General features: G+C 36.7%; 2 long non-coding RNA genes across 5 annotated transcripts in view; one reads left to right on the forward strand and one right to left on the reverse strand.

Annotated features, from left to right (window-relative positions):
* LOC112667772 (uncharacterized) overlaps positions 1-17040 on the forward strand; it is a 67260-nt gene extending 50220 nt beyond the window's left edge. The window contains exon 6 of one of the 3 annotated variants that reach the window (XR_004807693.2): positions 16532-17040. This is a non-coding gene — a long non-coding RNA (uncharacterized LOC112667772). Of the gene's footprint in view, positions 1-4360; positions 4552-16531 lie in introns of those variants that run through there. The other 2 variants (XR_004807692.2, XR_007404689.1) reach the window with 2 other exon arrangements.
* On the reverse strand, positions 1858-13430 carry LOC112667972 (uncharacterized). 2 transcript variants are annotated; one of them, XR_007404690.1, is made up of 4 exons: positions 13236-13430; positions 11105-11135; positions 7974-8118; positions 1858-2532 (listed from the first exon to the last, which is right to left on the reverse strand). It is a non-coding gene; the product is annotated as an uncharacterized LOC112667972 (long non-coding RNA). The 2 variants fall into 2 exon arrangements; XR_003141357.3 differs by lacking the exon at positions 1858-2532 and having other exon boundaries at positions 7944-8118.
* Positions 17041-19411: the final 2371 nt, after the last annotated feature.

Below are 19411 nucleotides of genomic sequence, written 5' to 3' on the forward strand. Positions count from 1 at the left end.
GATAGGGCCTTGAACATATAGATTCAAGTTAAGTGAAATGGATTGAATGAAGGAGTAATTTCTCTGCCCTGAGTGTATTCAATTTTTCTGGGTAGATACATTTTGCAAACACAAAAAACACAAATCCTTTTTTTTTTTTTTTTTTTTTACAAAATAAATGTACCAAGACATAATGAGCACATTCAAAATAATGTAAATGACAGGCCCTGGGCCATGTACACTGTCTCAAAAATGCCTTCAGGTATGGAAGACCAGAGACCTAGAGGCATATAGTATTTCATTTATAAAAATATATATTAAATAAAAGCTCAAATCAATAGTTCACCTTCTGTTTGGGGATACATAGTTTTGGTTATAACATATCAAAGTAATTTAGTGATTTGGAGAACTAGAAAATTATTACTAGTATTAAGTTATTGTTTTAGAATATAAAAACTTTACTTAAAGAGTGTCTTTTATGATTTTATTTTCACGTTTTCCATAGCACAACTAGAGACCAAGAGTGTGAGAAAGAAAAAAGAGAAAGAGTCCATTTTATAGGTGATATTTAGAGTTCCCAGATGAGGTGAATAGGGCAAAAAGGAATAAAAATTTTCTCTTCTTTTAAAGATTTTATTTATTTATGTGAGAGAGGAGTGAGAGAGAGAGAATTTGAAGCAGATACTGCATTGAACGCAGAGCGTGACTGGGGCTTGATCCCACAACTGTGAGATCACGACCTGAGTGAAACCAAGAATTGGACGTTTAACCATCTGAGCCACCCATGCACCCTGAGGAATCAAAAACTTCTGTTGACTTCCTAAGACTTCTTCTTAGTTCTTGAAAATATGTGTTTTTCTGGGTGAATATAGTGTCTTACAAGTCCCCTTACTTTTCCACCTTTCTCAGGGGAGAGGTTTAACCGTCTTTACAAGTTTATGGAAAAGGAACAGCAAATTTAATTTTGGATCCACCCCTCATCCTACCCACTCCACCCTATGCAATATAAAGCAAGGTTGGTCGTTATTTCACACTAACATGATACATATTTGAATATTTGTGAGACTTCACAGGAGAATCAGTCTGATTTTGCCAGGAATTATATGGCAGTAATATATTGATTAAAAATGAACAAGCAAACCCAAAACATACTGGCCTAATATTTTTCTAGATGGAGAATCGGATTTAAACAATTTACTTTTTCCCATTTGTTTTCTTAATTCTTCTAAATTTTCACTTGAAGATATGACAATATACTCAAATTTTCATCTCTTAATTTATGGCATGATCAAGTGGGCATTGTAGCACTGGGTGTTCTTGTATTTCACAGATACACAAAACCATGCATCCTTAAGTAGTTCTTATAATGGACCTATCGCATCATTTATTCTACCATAAAAGCAATTGATAACAAGAGTGGCTTTTTAAGGATTTTAAAAGAATGTATGTTTCTTTAGTAACAGAATGCCTGAGATTATTCCCATTGTATTCTATGACACTAAAGTCAATACATGTATTTATTTTATATATTCTTTTACTTGCTTTCAAAGTAGCACTAGTAAGGTTTAAATTATTTATATAATGTCTATGGCTTTTTGACTAGAATATAGGTATCATACATTTTTTAAGAAATATATATATATATGTGTGTGTGTGTGTGATCTTTTTAGCTTGTTAACATACAGAGCCCAATTACCTTAATGTAAAATAAAACATTAATCCAAGTGTTGGATAAAAGTGATAAAATTGTGCGGCATACCTATAATAACAAGGAGTGAAAGACTGTTCATTGTCCATGTAATATAAAGTAATTCTTGAGAAGCAGCCATGTTGTCCCTTGAAAGAGCGCGCTTTGACAGAGGTCTTAACAAACACAAAAGTAGTTTAGCTCTTTCCAATTCTTTTAAAATGTTTATTAATATGTTACGTAGGTTTATTTCTAAGTTAGGATTTTCTTTTGTACTTTGGTTTCATTTTATATATCCCAACTGTATGGTAAATTGAATAGATATATAGCTTGTATGAGAGAGAGAGAGAGAGAGAGCACCTGTGTCCTTCTAGTGCCCAAGGCAAGTATGTTTTTGAAAGAAATGTGAAGACAAAGTATACTCCACGGACAGAGAGGCAGAAGGCTTTAGTTCTCGATTGGACATAGAGAAGTTTTTCCTCTTGATCCTTATGCGTTGATTGATTTTCCTATTTCTTCCTGTGGATGGTTAGTCTTTTGGCAGAAAACTCTGGAACTGCTTAGGACATAAACAGACTCTTGGGAGGTAAAGGATAGGGCTCTGGAGTCCACAGACTTTCTCTCCTCCTCATTAAATTATAGTATCTTCTCTTGTATTTCAACTTGTATCGGGCTAATGCACTGATATTCTATCTGTAATTTTGATTCAAACAATGGCATCCGGGATCCCAGGATTTGGCACCTGCCTTTGGCCCAGGGCGCGATCCTGGAGACCCGGAATCGAATCCCACGTCGGGCTCCTGGTGCATGGAGCCTGCTTCTCCCTCTGCCTGTGTCTCTGCCTCTCTCTCTTTCTCTCTCTGTGACTATCATAAATAAATAAAAATTAAAAAAACAAACAAACAAACAATGGCATCCATGGCTAAAATGGTTTGATAATGACCAAAGAAGATATCTATGATGTCTTTCCTATCACTTATTCATTAAATAGTTTAGTCATCAAACTATTCTAGAATCACTTTTTTAATACAACGTGTCAGGAATTATACAAGCTACTAGAAATACAACAATAAAGAAAAATATATAATAAAATACTAATATTCTTATGATCCACATACTGGTCTAAATGCTTCTTCATGTATTAACTTACTAAGTCCTCACAACACTCTGGGAAGTCGATGCTATATTTGTCCTTAGGTTACAGAGGAGGAAAATGACTTCAAGGATGCTACATCACCTGTCCCTGCTTACTCTTGTGAGAGCATGAGGTGGGAAGGTGGCCTGGTGATCAACTGCAGAGTCCGTGTGTCTAACCAGCATCTCAATACGGCTTCTGCAGAAAAGGCCAGAGCCCTGTCTTAACACAGCCGAAATTGTGGTGGAAGAGACAAACATTCAGCCACACAGCCTGCAATTAAACATATAATTACAGACTGTGATAACTACGACCAAGAAAAACATTCGGATCCTGGTTCAAAGGCACCAGAATGTGTTCGAGTTGTTTGATGATTTCGCTGAGGAAATAGAATTTGAATTAGGTTTAGCTAATACATTCTTCTCTATGGATTTCTAAAACCTCCATAATGAAATTGTGTATTTTATTCAGATACTGTCTTGAAATATTTGAAAGCATCTGCTGGGATTCGAATAACCAAATAATTTCGTGCATGGGGTGGGTAGAGAATAATACCATCACTCAAAATCATGCCCATTGCTATTTATTCTGTGCAAGCTAAGATTTCTGAGCTTCTTTAAGTTAGTTGCCTTTTGAACTTATTTCTTTTCCTGTAGATATTTTATATTCTGTGTGTGTCTATCTCTCTCTCCATTGTATTTCTAGAGTGTGTGCGTATCAGAAGGCCAGAATTTTGATACTACAATTAATTATTGATCCAAAATGTTCTATACCATGTACCATGACAGCATCAACATAAGTGAAAATATGTGCATGCGTTTTCCTTTATCTACCTTAGCTCAAACCAAACTGCTTAACTCCTTTGAGTGAATCATTCTACCTAATGCCTCTCAGATAGAGTAATGTCTTGAGAACAGGCAATGCCATGTCCCCATACCCAGCGGCCTTGCCCTCCACCTCCACAGGTACTCCTGCTTACGTAGCGAGCAGACCTCTAGCTTCCATGGCTAATATCTCTGCCAGAGGAGAAAATAGAGAGTAAAAGCAGGTCCTTCTCTCTCTCTCTCTCTTTTAATTCTGGCCAGTCTGTTATACTATCATCACATAAAATCTGGCTATTAGATGAAAATTTCATCAGCATAAGTCTAGGGACATATATTTAACAGATTGGTCCTGCTTAAGTCTTAAAGGATACAGCAGGAATTTTGTTAGCTCTGCTCAGGCTCTACACTCACCCCTTATTAAATGAGCAACAAATCCATGTGTCGATAAATATCCATCCTGTTTGGGTTTGAAAGAAATAAATTTTTCTCTTTTCTTTTTTTCTGATATGGTAGTGCACGCTGTATTTTTATTGTTTTCCCTTAATTGAATGAGTTAAACGGGAGAATAGCGAGGTGTGTTCAGCCAAGTGCAGGGGGTGATAATGAAGTTATCTAGAATCCTTGAAAAAAAGAAAATATTCTCAAAAGGCAGTGGTAAATTGGGACTTTCCTTTCTGTGTCTTCAGAGTAACTAACTTCAAGACACAAAATAAGGTATTAAAGAATTGATTACAGTTTCAGGAAATCAGAACCCTGGAAGAAACCTTCTCTGGAGAAACAGAAAAGCTTTTGAAAGAACACCTAGGACAGATCTCCGTACCTCACGGTATTACGTCCCCTGCCTGTGATTTCTGCGTTCACCATCACTCACCATCACTTATTTGGGGGGATAAAAAAATAAAGATTTTTCTGGTGTTTGAGTCTTTCAATAAACTTCACTTCCTTCTAGAACACAAATGTTTCCTTCTTTGAGATCTCATTAGTCAAAAATTGTCATTTCTGCACATATATGTATGTTTGTATAAGTCTAGGTCTCCTTTGGTGTATCTTGCTCTCTGTAGAGTCCCACTGTGGGCATTCTCATAGGCTTGTGTTTATGTATTTATTTATGGTTCCTAGCATTTGTGCACATTCATATTTGCTGTCACGTATGTTAGGCACATACACATGCCTGTATTTGTATACCCCTGACATGAATGTGTGCACATATCTACACAGGCATCTGTGCCTAATAACATAGATCCAGAAAATGTACAAACAGGTGATGTATACCTTTCTATTTGTTTGTGTGGTTTTATTTTTGTTTAGATTGTTCACAGGATTATACACTTAAGAATTCTAAAAGCAAAAAATAAAATAAAATAAAATAAAATAAAATAGAAAGAATTCTAAAAGCACTAGGCATTAGGATTCTAAAATTAGATACTACTGTGTGAAGTTCCACTGTAGAGGCAGTGACCCAATATACTAATATAGGCTGTCCACAGCTACCAAAGCTACAACTGACCTAGACATCCATGCCTGCCCATATACACAGGCTTCATATACATCTTCACGTCTCCCCATTTGCTACAGTTGGACCTGGACTAAGGAGTTACATTTGGATTTATTCACTGGATGCCCACAGAGCGGATCTGTTTTAGCAGACATGTGTATACAGAGAATCCTAAAGGAATTTTATAAATTATCGTGATTTACATCCAAGATATTTTTAATTGGATGCAAATAAAGGAAGCAAGTATATTAAATGGATCGAGCCCCGCAATGGCAGAAATTACTATTTCTCCATAAAACACCTTTCAAATCAGACTAGGCAAGGTCTCTAGGAGCTCTCAGGCACTGGAGTTCAATCCAATCAGAGAGGCAATGAATGCAGTTGCCTTCAGGCCATTTGCAGTTGTTTTATTCTTTTATGTTAAACCCAATCCAAAGGCTGTAAGAACAAGAGAGTCTATTGGCCGTTCCAGAATAGGGATACTGGTAGTTTCTTTGATCTAGAGAACTACAGTTAGTGCAATAAGACAGGAAGACATCATTCCTACTCAGAAGTTCCATCCTTTAATGAAAGCCCATCCTTCCTGCTTAGCAGATCACTTAATCCTTGTGTTTATTTGTATCTGTATGATTATACCTATAACTTTCCAGAGCATGGCCCTTGTAAATGCATTTACATTCATTTTTACATATAAAGAAATATGTACTTTATTTTTAGTAGTACCATTTTTATCTAAGAAGTAAGGTATCTTTTCCAGAAGTAATAGGTCATTGATACATTGGGAGTCAGGAACCCAACCTGGCTTTGCATTCCAAGCACTTCACACTTACTCACTTCACACAAGTCACTTCACACTTAGCCTTCTTTGGTTTCTTGGCTGATCAAATAAGGAAACTGGATTTGGTTAGACTCTAAAATCCCTTCTAGATTTCATGTTCACTAACCCAAAGAAATTGAAGTAGCTCAGTGACCTTGGTTAGTAGAAGTGTATAAGGAAAGATGTTTCGGAAGAGAAATCCCTCTAAGTTAAAATTCCAATAGGCTGAAACAGTTCTGTTATCCAGAGGGATAAAAAATCCCTGGTTCACTGTCATTTTTTAAGAGTATGATTTTAATGCCTAATTAAAATGTCATGCAATTTAAATGAGACAAATAAAATGTCATCTATAGCAAGGAATAAAATCACTTCTTTCTGGGACATTTTAATGCAGGTAGAGATTAGACAAGGACTAAAGGAAAGAAAATTGGAAAAAAATGAAGGGAATATTTAGGGGGAATTTCATTGGTGCATGTTGCAGGCACAATACTGGCAGGAAACAGGACACACAAGGACTTTAACTGAAGGGAATTTAATGAGAGATTATTTATAGTAGTTGAGGTATCTAACAAGCAAATGAAGTCCCTAGGGTCTGTAAACATCAAGGAGTTGTTATCACATCTAGAAATAGAGGAACCAGAGGAAGGAAGGGGTTATTGAAGGTTAATGATGTCTGGAGAGATGTTAAAGCCATGAAACAAAAGAACAACCCAACAGGAGCTTGCACTTTAGAATTCAGTAGAACCATGGCAGTGTTCCTTAGTGGAAAAGTCCCTATTTCGGCCAATAGGCCTCCACATATACTAATTGCAAAGTAGTGTGGATAGTAAACAAAATTTCTTTAGAAGTGGGCTTTTACATCAAATACTAAAATAAGCTACGCTTTGCCTCCAAGTCTTGGTTTCTAGACCCTTCTATTCTGGCTATGTGGAAAAACACACAATAGACTGGTGGCTGGTTTAAGATACAGATCAGATCTTAAGATATAGATCAGACCCCAAATTCCAGGAGCTTTCCCACTCAGTGACAAAAATTAATGTCTGGGGATCCCTGGGTGGCGCAGCGGTTTGGCGCCTGCCTTTGGCCCAGGGCGCGATCCTGGAGACCCGGGATCGAATCCCACGTCGGGCTCCCTGCATGGAGCCTGCTTCTCCCTCTGCCTATGTCTCTGCCTCTCTCTCTCTCTGTGTGACTGTCATGAATAAATAAATAAAATCTTTAAAAAAAAAAAAATTAATGTCTGTAAGGCACTGGTCGTCCTATCAGGTCAGTTTCTTTAAGTGACATGGCATATGGTAAAATTTCTCAGTTCTGTGTGTGAGCCTACTACCATCACTTACCTCTTATGTACTCCACTGTATAATTAATTCCTTAATAAAGGCAATGTTTTATGGAATATCATGCATATTATTACATATTGTATAAGCCCAGAAATTGTATGCTGGTAGACATGCTTTTTGCCCAGGCAAGAACAAAATCTATCTAGAATCAGGATTCTATTTCTTTGATGTAACTTTGCTGTCATCTCCCGTCACGTGTCCAAAGCAATCAATTAGCATTCTGGTGGGGGACTGGTCTCTCTGAGTAACGGAGCCTCCCATGTCAGCATTGTGAACATTCAGATATGGTAACAGCAAGGCGGTCTTGGTAAAATAACAATGTAATTAAGCACATTAATATACACCATTTTTACCATTATACTTTGGGTCATTGAGTAAACTCTGGAGTCTGGAAAGAGGCAGAACAACTTCAAAGGAGACTGTCTTTTCTCTCTGATTATGAAGAGACTCATAGATGGCATTTAACGGGTATTTCTATAGGACCCAGGTACCTTCAGATTTGTGCTCATTACAAGAAGTTGAACCTTACTTCACTTCAAGACTTCGAGGCCAACCTAATTTAATTCCAATTTCCCTACCAGCTAGCCAACCCATTAGAAAGTGTGCCTTAATTAGTACAGTTTCACACTCATGTTGAAGGAGACAACAAGATGTATTGCCCATAGATCTGTTAACTGGAAAGATATATTTTTTCACCATTGTCTTTCGGAGACATCCTGACAGCAGCTAAAATGCGGGGCCATTTGTTGTGGTTGTTGTTGAGTGCCATCTCCATCTGTAAAGTAGGCTGGAAATTCATCTTTTCAAATCAACGAGTCATAGGGAATTCTTCATGAAGCCACTGGATTGTGTTAAGGGAGAGATAACAACACGGTGGAAGAACTATGAGAGTCTATGTTTGCTCTTCATTAAATTTCTTTGTTTATTTCAGGCAAAATTAATCAGTTTCCTTCATATTACTTCTGTTTAAGAATAGAATGCAATTGTCTGCATCCCATTCTATCATTTAGCAAATATGGTAACTCAAAGTTCATATCTCTTTGTTTCCATAGTCACTTGGCATCCCACAAAGCATTCATAAACCTTTTACAGGGATCCAGCAGTAGCCCCAGAGACACTTTTCAAATGGAGATTATTTAAAACAGATAGGTAGTGTTGCATTACTTCAAAATCCTAGCAACAGAATGGACTCCTATTCTGTTTGTCCTATTGGAAGGATCATCCCTGAGACTCCATGTATGTCTCCTATGTGCCAGGAATACCTCAACTATCATTTATTTTCTAAAGTTTCTTTCTTTCTTTCTTTTCTTTCTGTCTTTCTTTTTTTTTTTTTCTTTTTGTAAGCCATGTAATGCTATTGTTTGTGTTCTGAAAACTTTCTGTTGACCTGAACCTCATGGCAAGCTGTCAGCCTTATGGTTTCTCTGGTAAATAAATTGGGACATAATACCAGAATTGGATACCTATATCGGAATATAACTATTCCAGAAGGAGGGAGTGAATACAATTAGCTGTGGAAAATAAAAATAAAGATTCCCTCAATATCTTACTTCTCTCTCCATATGATCTACTACCTGTTACTCCCAGTTACTGAATCTAACCAGAAACCAGTGTGAACTTGGGCTTACATCCTAAAAAACAGAGGTCAGACTCTTTGCACAGAACAAGGCAGAAAAAAGAAAATCTAGTGGAGCAAATGGAAATAACCAGTAAAATGTGCCTCAAAAAGGATTTTCATTAGGTAAAGAATAAGAAATGCATTCACAGAGGAGAGAATATTACAGGCAAATATTCAAAATGTCACTTCTTTTCCTTAGATGCAACATGCAGCAGGGGAGCAGAACAGACCTTTACAGAATCACATGCAAAAATAACTGAAAAAATCCTGATTGAATATTGACCCTGGGTTTGTATTTTATATTTTAGCACCATGTAGTTGAAGGCTGTGTCTCAACCCTAATTTTTCATCAATGAAGAAAAGTAGGGAAAGAAAGAGTCCTTATTGTAAGTTTTGGGGTGGAAGAAAAATAATTATTGTGAAGAAAGTCATTGAATAGAATGTTATTTCCTTGTCTGTTTGAAAAAAAAAATTTACTTGCTATCTTACTTTTTTTTTCCAATCAATATAAATCTTTCCACTTGTGTTAAGTAGTAAAGAATCTTGAATTAAAGTGTGTGTTAAACTAGTACACACCATTGCATTCATACCAGTTGTTTATGACCAAAATCCATTTTTATTCGTTGTACCTATTTAACATGGATAGTACCTGTTCTCTTTCATTTGCTAAATATTTTAATACCATCTGTATATGTGTGATAATAACCTTAAATTCTCAATTCACTTTCATGGATAACCCTGCAGAGTTTTCTCCATACATTTGGATAATAAATTCTTACAGTCCTTCCCCCTTCTTCATGTAATTATGAAGAGGAGGCTGGTTTGCTTGCAATCTCCTCTCTCTCTTCACTACCTGACATCAAAATCTATTGCCAAGTAGTTTGGGTTTTTTGTTAAAGTACTATTCCCTTTTTGTTACTAATTTGTCTATTTATTAGGTATAATATTGTAGATATTACAATAATTAACTCAGTGACTTAAAGCAACATTTTTTTTCTAGTTATCATAGCCGTGTGTCTACTAAGGGGTTAGTAGACACAGGCTGGGCTTGCTTGAGTGGCTCTGTCTCCAGCTGCATAGTTAGCCGTGCATTTCATTCCGATATGCTCAGGATGAATTTATTCTAGTGCTGGACTGAGGGAGGTGCAGCTACCTGAGGCCTATTACTTTCTCGTTGATACGGTAGGTTTGCAAAAGATCAGTTCAACCCCACAAGCACACTTTAAGCCTTGGCTCATCTCATATCTGCTAACATCCCATCACCTTCAGCAAGATGTATGACTGAACAAACTGGTAAAATAATCTTTCTATGGAGGAGGGAAGGGAGAGTGACTATTTTGATAAATAATCTACCAAAATGCCCAAATCTTTATCTGTGGGGTTTTCTGTGTCTAAAAGCAGTTAGAAATTTCTGTACTTTTTATAACATACTGGGAAATAATATTAGCGTTCTCCACACTAATTCCATGCTAGAGCTCATCAGTACATTTCAAAGTAGCCTGGCCTGCCAACATTAGCTCCGTCTTACACAAATGTCAACTCTGTCCCCCAGAAGACTAAGACTCATCTCAAAGGTCTGAAATTTCTTTGCCTCCATTGTATTTGCTGAGGCTTTCAAAGAAAAGTATCTAGCTCTGTGCTGCTATGACTTTCACCTATAGTTCCTGGATTTTGATAAACATCCAGCTTTCTCTCATTGTTTTTCCCATAAGAAACTTAAGCATATCTCTTATCTTAGTGTACAATAAGATGCATTATATTAAGTTTATAAGATTATGGATCATTAGTCACCTTTTTATAAGTTAACTCCATGGGGACAGAGATTATGACTTATTCCATTCACCATTATATACCCAATGTCTAGGCTTGTATTTGGGGCGTTTTAGGCTGTCATTAAATGTTCAGTTAATAAGTAAGTTATCTTATATTTATGATGTCATCCCAAACAACAATTTAATTACATTCACTATGCAATTCTTGTGGGCCAAGCATTTTTAATTTCATTTAGTTTGTATCGTATACATTATTTTTATCATTTTACTTTATATATTTTATAATTCTGATAGGTAGATATGGATATATAATAAAGAAAAATGAAAATGCATTGATAAAAAAAGAGACTACCTTGAAGTCATGGCCCTTTCATGTGGCAGAAATAATGTTTATTCCTAGCTTTATAACCCTTGTAATATAACCTAAAGCTTCTTACCTGCTTCAGTTGACCGTTGTTCCAGCACATTCTACAAGTAATAAAACTTCAGTTTATGAAGGAAAATTTACTTAAAATATGGTTTAATTCCACTGGCAAAAATAAACTGAAGATTCAGAAAGGAATATTGAAACTAAGAAACACTATATTATGAGTGAATCAAGATCATGTCAGAATGAAGGTCTTTAATCATTATAATTCCACATAGAGGAGTCTAAAATTACTTGAGTAAGGAGTCTTAAAAAGTGAATGATGTTCTATTAGGGAATCTAAGACTATAAGCTTCAATATAGATTTGAGCTAATGAAAAAGCATGTAACAATTTAACACTACATTTTAAAAACTGTATGTAGGCATTATAATGAAGAATAGACACCATTTTAGTAATTATATTTTGTAAAAACTTGTGTTTAAAATTACAGTTGAGAAAATGGTACAGGTTTAAAATCAGTTTACCTAGTTTTAACTGGAATTGGAAGAAAGCGGACATTCATTGAAAACTCTCCTGATTGATTTCATCCAAGGATTAACTGGCACACCATGGAAGAGCAGGTTCCCTGTTTGAATAACTCTCCATGATGAATGGACCAGCAAACTCCCGACTTACCAAACACAGTGCTCCCAAGAAGAGTGATAATGATGATTTGCATTTCAAAAAGAGTGTACATTATGTATTTATTTCCTTGGCCCTCAGTAGTAGAGCTATGTTGCGATACCTAAACTCCTAAACTCACTGATAGAACCTATCATGGAGATAATTGTGGGTAAGTGATTAAGCAATAGATAATATGTGAAAGGAAGCACATTGGAGATCCTGAGGATTATCCACATGTTTGGAGGGTCCAGAGAGTTAAGAATTAGGAGAAGCTGGCTAGAGTTTCAAAAACGTGAAATAAATTTCAGCCAGGTAACAGCATATCACAGAAGCATGACAAGTGAATCCATCAAGAGGACACAAGTTTGCCAAGACAAATTGAGTGGCTGAAACTTCTATTCTACATTATGAGCAAAAGTAAGGGGAGATATAACCTCAGGAACTAAAGCCTTCAACTCTAGGAAAGAAAAGTAATGATTTAATAACTATAGTAATGCAATAGATAGTATTACTCAATTTTTTATGTCCATGAATTGGGCTAAGAGATTCCTAAGTCTCATTTAGTTCTTAAAATAACCCTATAAAGAAGAGTCTCTTATCAATCCTATTTTATTTTTAAGGGAATTGATGTTCAGTGAAGTTGAATACCTTCCTGAGGTTAATGGTACCAAGGAGGCTTTTTGTTTTCAAAAGAATCACAGTTTTCTTTTCCATTTGGCACAAATCATCTCATTTGTACTCAAGACTATCTACTTTAAATCCAAAAACTGTGACTCAAAGATTGAAGTCCTAATGTGGAAATGGTTAAATTTTTAAGATGTTTGCAAGCAAATTGTTAAAGTTGTTAAATGCAACCATTATTTAAAATTGATTTAATTTAGACTTAAGTATGTCATATTAAACACAAAAATAATACATATTCAAAGTTCATAATTTCCTAATCATCTTACTAAATTTTCTATAACCTGTACTCTTGAGATTGTTTGAATCGTTTTTGTGTATGTGTACATAGGGTGGAAATATAGATTTTTTCACAGTGTCACCAATATGACATCATTGAGATGTCACCAATAAAATAAGCCATAGTAGAAATTTGTAAGTTTATAAAACAGAAACTGGCCAATAGTACAAATTGAGACTTCAGTCATTATTATGTTGATTGGCTAGAGTAATGCAGAAAATATTAATAGGATAAATTAAACTTAAAAGTATATCATATCTTTAGCCATTACATTGTAAATAGAAAAAAAGGCGATGAATTTCTTCTGATATTCAAAAATTACATGTAATTCAGTAAAGAAGTGATTCAAATCTGTGATAAGCAAAGATTTGGCAATATATTTTTCTTGTTCATTTCGGTTTTACACATAACTATAAGTGAAAACAATCGATATGTCAGAACTACCCTTGTTTTTAAATTGCAAGCATAGGTTGGCTACAGTGTAAGAGTTTGGAAAAAGATCAATGAATTCATAATGGAATATAACAACTAGGCATAGACTATTTACAATAAAGAGTCTTGTATTATTTCTTAACTGTTTCTCTCCAAATCGTTTTCCTCTCTGTTGGCTTTATTCCCAGACAAAGATGCCTAACAGGGTTAACCTAAAATTCTACCCCCTTCAAAATCTCAGCAGGAAGAGGATATGTCTTCTCAAAATGTCAGAAAAACTTTTAGGATTGATTCTATTGGCCTCATTTGAGTCGTAGTCAATCACTGAAAATGTGAATGTTGCCATGGAAATGGAATTTAGATTGGCCAATTTGGGTTACCATTATCACTCTAGATTCTGGAACAGGTGACAGTTTCATCAAAGTCATAGTGGCTGAGTAGTAGGATGTGTTAGATACCCCAATAGAATGCTGCATAGGACACAAGCATTGTCCAGGATACATATATTCATTTGGAAACCCAGGGTCTAGATGCGAAAGTAATTTGTCTCATGTCACAAAGTGAATTACTAGAAGAATTGGCATAACTCCTTATACCCAGATCGTCAGTCTGATAACCCCAAGCTGTCTGTGGTACAGATTTTTAAATTAAATCTAGTATCATCACAAAAGCTTGTTCTCTGAGAAGTGTAGTATTGCATGTTTAATGCTTTTTTTTTTAAATGTATCAAAATGTAAGGAAATACATGTGCATAGCTATTCAGAGCTAAATTTATTAAGATGTATGATCAACCTGAATAATGTATAAGATAGGGAGAAAAAGTTATCATAATTTAATAAAAATACTCTCCATATGTCTCAGAAAATCAACACAATTTATTAAACTGAGTATATATATAAAACCATATACATATATATGGTTATATATGGTAATTTCAAGTAAAATATGTAATATATCTTATAGTCATTTGTCACATAAAATAATCTTGTCCAAAAAACATTATTTCTAACTTAAATACAAAACTTATTCTATCATAAAATAAAAATTAAGACAGCAAGATTTAGTTAAATTGCATGTGATTTTTGTTTGAAAATATTTTTAAAATATGAATGATGATGGCTGTTCCTTAATTGTAACTGTGTTAGAACAAAAAAACAAATAAATGGACAAAAAACTTGGAGCTTTCGTATTTACATTGATGGAGAAATGTTAAAGAATCAGTATACAGAATAACTGTCTATTACCAAAATAAACTACTACCAAAATAAAATAAAAATTATCAAAAATACCAAAAAGTAACAAAATAAAATATATATCTTTATCTTTAATAGAATTTGAAATTTTCATAATGGGGACCCCTGCGTGGCTCAGTGGTTGAGCGTCTGCCTTTGGGCTCAGGTCGTGATCCTGGGGTCCTGGGATCGAGTCCCACATCAGGCTCCCTGCGGGGAGCCTGCTTCTCCCTCTGCCTGTGTCTCTGCCTCTTTCTGTCTCTCATGAATAAATAAAACCTTTAAAAAATAAAATTTTCATAATGGAAAGGCGTATAATGTTCTTGGAGAAAAAAAATACTTCATATCCTTCCTTGTGAGTTTCACTAATTTGATCAATAATTTCAGTACAGGGGACACCTGTGTGGCTCAGTGGTTGAGTGTCTGCCTCACTCATGGCTCAGGTCATGATCCCAGGGTCCCCGGATCGAGCCCTTCATCAGCTCCCTGCTCAGGGGGAAGTCAGCTTCTCTGTCTCTCTGCTACTCCCCTGCTTGTGCGCTTTCTGTCAAATAAATAAATAAATAAATAAATAAATAAATAAATAAATGAATAAATTTGGTACAATAGAATATCAATACCAGTTAAATAAGTTGATAGCCTGAAAATTCATATATTAAAATGCTTCTGAAAAATAGGTTTCAAAAGTTCCGCAAATAATATTTAAAAAAAACAAAAAATAAACAGTAGGCTAATAAAAAAAAAGGCTATTAAAATATATTAATGCCTGTGAAGTTCTCTCTCAGAGGAGAAATCCTAGAAACATTGAATATTACAGATAATTTTTCATTTTTGTTTTTTGTTTTTTTCAGATTTTTTAAAATTATGAAATACAAATATTTTAAAAATGTAGAAAAGAAATATTTGCATGGTTGACTATGAACACTGTTTATACTTCTGAGAAATGTTAAGTAGACTTAATAAAATTAACTCCAGGAAAAGTGTGACCAGATGTTCTTCTTCACTGTATATTCTCAGTAGTAGTTCAATTAGTAGTTACTTTGTATCTGATCATTTCTGAAAAATAATTAATCAATTAAAAAGACACAGAAGAATGAGGAAGTACATTTGTTTTTAGAATATAAAACCTAGTAATCTTCAAAATAGTTGAATGGATGAGAGGCATAAAGGAGCAGTTCACATAAGAAATAATAGTGCAAGAATAATATGTATAAAACAATGTTCGACCACACTAGGAGTGACTCTACTAAAAATGTTTTACATCACAGTACTAAAAAATAAATTATAATTTACTATACTCAAATTTGTGAAAAATGGAAAATAATGCTAGTAACAATGGTGAAATTATTGTAAAAGTAGTTTATTCAACTATTCCCTGTCCTGCAAAATGTTCATTCCTTTAGGAAAACAATATGGCAATATTAATAAATGTAGGGAAATGCGTGTGCATTGATCTCATAAAGATATTCTTGAGTGTTTCCTGAATAAATATCCAAGAAAAAGAAATAGAAAAAAGTGTATAATTCCTATGTTTATAATGGGCCACATTTTGTATTTTATTTCCCGTCTTCCCTTATTTTATCACATAGTTGTGATGAGATTTTTTTTAATTTTCTTTTGGGAATTAATCTTAAAACAATCAGTGTGACTATACTAAGTCTATCACAGAGAATCTGCAAACAAAAGGAGCAGAGACTTAATTCAAACTATAAATGGTTTCTGATTTATGATGGCTTAATTTACAGTTTTTCCACCTCACGATGTTGCAAAAAAAAAAAAATACACATTCGGTAGAAACCCTACTTCAAATTTTGAATTTGTACTTTTTCCTGGGCTAGTGATCTGCAGTGGGATCCTCTCTGTTGATGCCAGGCAGTGAGCCACAGCTCCCAGGCAGCCACACGATCACGAGGGTAAATAGCCAATATATATACAACTGTTCTGTACCCTCCAACCACTCTGTACCCCTCCAACCATTCTGTACTCCTACAACCATTCTGTTTTTTACTTTCAGCACAATATTCAATAAATTACATGAGCTATTCAGCATTTTGTTATCAAATGGGATTTGTGCTACATGGTTTTGCTTACCTGTAGGCTAATACAGGTGTGTTCTGAGCACACTTGAAGTAGACTAGTTTAAGCTATGATGTTTGGTAGGTTAAGTATACCTTGAAAAATACATTAAATGTATTTTTTTCCCTTAGGATTTTTTCAAGTTAAAATGGGTTTACTGGAACACAACCCCATCATAAATGGAGGAAGATCCATCATGTACAAGAGCACCCCATCTGTGTGGTCAGGATTATTGGCTTGAAGATTGGACTGAGCCAATGAGAATGATCCCCTACAGTTCATATATATGTGGTGGTGTGTGTGTGTGGGGGGGGGAGATGGTCTTTCTCATAACCAGAAGGATAAGCTACCAAAACATTCAAAGCTGGACTTGCTTGCATCCATCTTCTATGGCTACTTGACAATAAACCAACCACAGGCTGAAACCAACATTGAGAGGAGAGCAGAACCAAGGTGAGAAGAGAAGCCCTTAACATTATTAACGGGGACTAGTGACAACTGAAACCACGTGTTCTTTCCACCCTCTTCCAACCTCTTGCTTCCTCAGAGGCTGCTCCGAAGGGGGCACAGCCTGAGAAACCCCTTGAGCATCACTTCCAGTGACTTCTACTCCCTACAACACAATTGTCTTGAAAAATAATTACAGGATACTGAGTAATAATGACCACCTTCTCGACTCATCATTTAGCTTTAAGATACAAGTGACCATCATCAAGAAGAATGCCTTTCAGTTTTTTATTTATTATTATTATTATTATTATTTTATTTTTTTTGCCTTTTAGTTTTAAAGGTGGTATTTACATTCAGGAAGGCTGTTCTCTCATGGGAACCAGAATCTACACTTAGCAGGCAAAATAACGCTTTGAACCATCTCCCTGTTTCAAATCCTGAACGAGAATAGACAGCCCAAACGTCCCTACAGAATTTCCAAAGTGTGTAATCAAAGACTTTTATTTTTATTTTTATTTTTTTTTTCTGTTTATTTTGAATATTCTGCTCACAGGCAAGGATATGTCGTGCCACAGGGCTTAGAGGCACAGATGCAAACAGCCACAGGCCACACGGAGCCAGGGCACCGCCTGCCCTCAGAGGAGCAAGGAAAGCAGAGTCTGTGTGTCAGGGAGTCACCCCCATCACCTTCTAGATGCAACCAGGGGCCTATCACAGGGCGAGTGGAAAGAAAAAAAAAAAAAAAGTCCTCACTTTAATTGACATATATTCACAAGCGATGGCGATCAGGGAAGATATTTTAGAATTTAGAGCCAATCTTTTTTTTTTTTTTTTTTTCCACAGACATTATTTAGGTTTCCCATTGCATGGTTAAGATTTTAGGTATTTTTGTGTGTGTGTGTGACATTTCAGAATTCTTTACAGAAAGTACCCCCGCTTACTTCCTGAGCCACACACACCACTTCTGCTGTTTCCCGATGGGTGCTTCTTGGGGCCGGGTGCCGTGAGCCCTCAAAACAGAGCTGGAACCAGTTAGTGAGGAGGGATCCGGAAGGAGCAATTTGAGGGAGGTAAATATGGCAAGAGCTCTGATTTGGCAACTGAAGAACTATTTAAATACTTAAATGCAGAAGTCACTGGGTGGTTGGTTCATTCGAATGGGCGAATGGGAGAGGGGGGAGGAGCCTGACGTCACATCCAGCAACGTCGTGTCCTGTGACATCACTTCCGCTCTCAGGTCACACCCCATACGACGTCAACCGTATTCATTTCAGTTTGAATCTGTCTCTGCGCCTTTTTCTCATAGCCTTCAGTGTGTCACTGGGTGGTTCGTTCATTCGAACGGGCCAATGGGAGAGGGGGGAGGAGCCTGACGTCACATCTGGCAACGTCGTGCCTGTGACATCAAGAACTATTTAAATATTTAAATGCAGAAGTCACTGGGTGGTTCGTTCGTTCGAACGGGCCAACCGGAGAAGCGGGAGGAGCCTGACGTCACATCTGGCAACGTCGTGTCCTGTGACATCACTTCCGCTTCGGGGTCACACCCACTACGTCGTCAACCGAGTATTCGTTTCAGTTTGAATCTGTCTCCGCACCTTTGTTTCGTAGCCTTGAGTGTGTCGTGTGTCACGGGGTGGTTCGTTCATTAGAACGGGCCAATTGGAGAAGGGAGGAGCCTGACGTCACATCCTACAACGTCGTGTCCTGTGACATCAAGAACTATTTAAATATTTAAATGCAGAAGTCACTGGGTGGTTGGTTCATTCGAACGGGCAATGGGAGGGGGGGAGGAGCCTGACGTCACATGCGGCAACGTCATGTTCCCTGGACACGGAACATCTCAGCTCGGGGGAGCGTTCCTGGCGAGGGCTGCGGACCAGAAATTCATCCACCTGCTCATCTTACTGCAGTCCTGACAGCGAGATGGCACATCTAAGGGCGGGCTGGGGACGGAGCACTGGGCAGGCCGACATCTGGAGGTCTGGGGGGGCGCCGGGGAGGCTGAGATGGCCCAGATGATAAGGGGATGGAGGAATGAGTGTGGCGTCCAGGGGGTTTAGACAGCAAAGCCCCCCAAGAGAAGTAGGGAGATGCCAACCACACCGAATACCGTTGAGGGACCGAGTGGGAGGAGGAGGAATCATTACTCACTGACTTCGGCCTCGTACTTGCCGTTGGAGGCTTTAATAAGCCCGAGAGGAATAGCTTTCAGGAAGAATGAGTCATGTGCGGTGGAAACAGCAAGTGTGACGCTTTGCGATGTGAGATGATTCAAGATACAGGTAACATGGAGAGTGGGGTGGGAGAGGCTTTTTCTTTTCTTTTCTTTTAATGATGGTTGTTTTTAAGGCATCTGTGTGTCAAAAAAAAAAAAAAAGAAAGAAAAGAAAAAGATGGAATATACACAGGAAATTAACGATACAGGTGAGAGAGACAGTAATTCCGCCACAGTCTACTTGAACACAAAGGACAACGCAGCAGAGGACATGAGGAGGAACAATTCTTCTATTATTATGGGAAGGAGGTTACCAGAAATCAATGATCACGCATCAGCTACA

This window comes from Canis lupus, chromosome 21 (assembly GCF_003254725.2).
Source record: "Canis lupus dingo isolate Sandy chromosome 21, ASM325472v2, whole genome shotgun sequence".
Taxonomy (NCBI): Eukaryota; Metazoa; Chordata; class Mammalia; order Carnivora; family Canidae; genus Canis; species Canis lupus.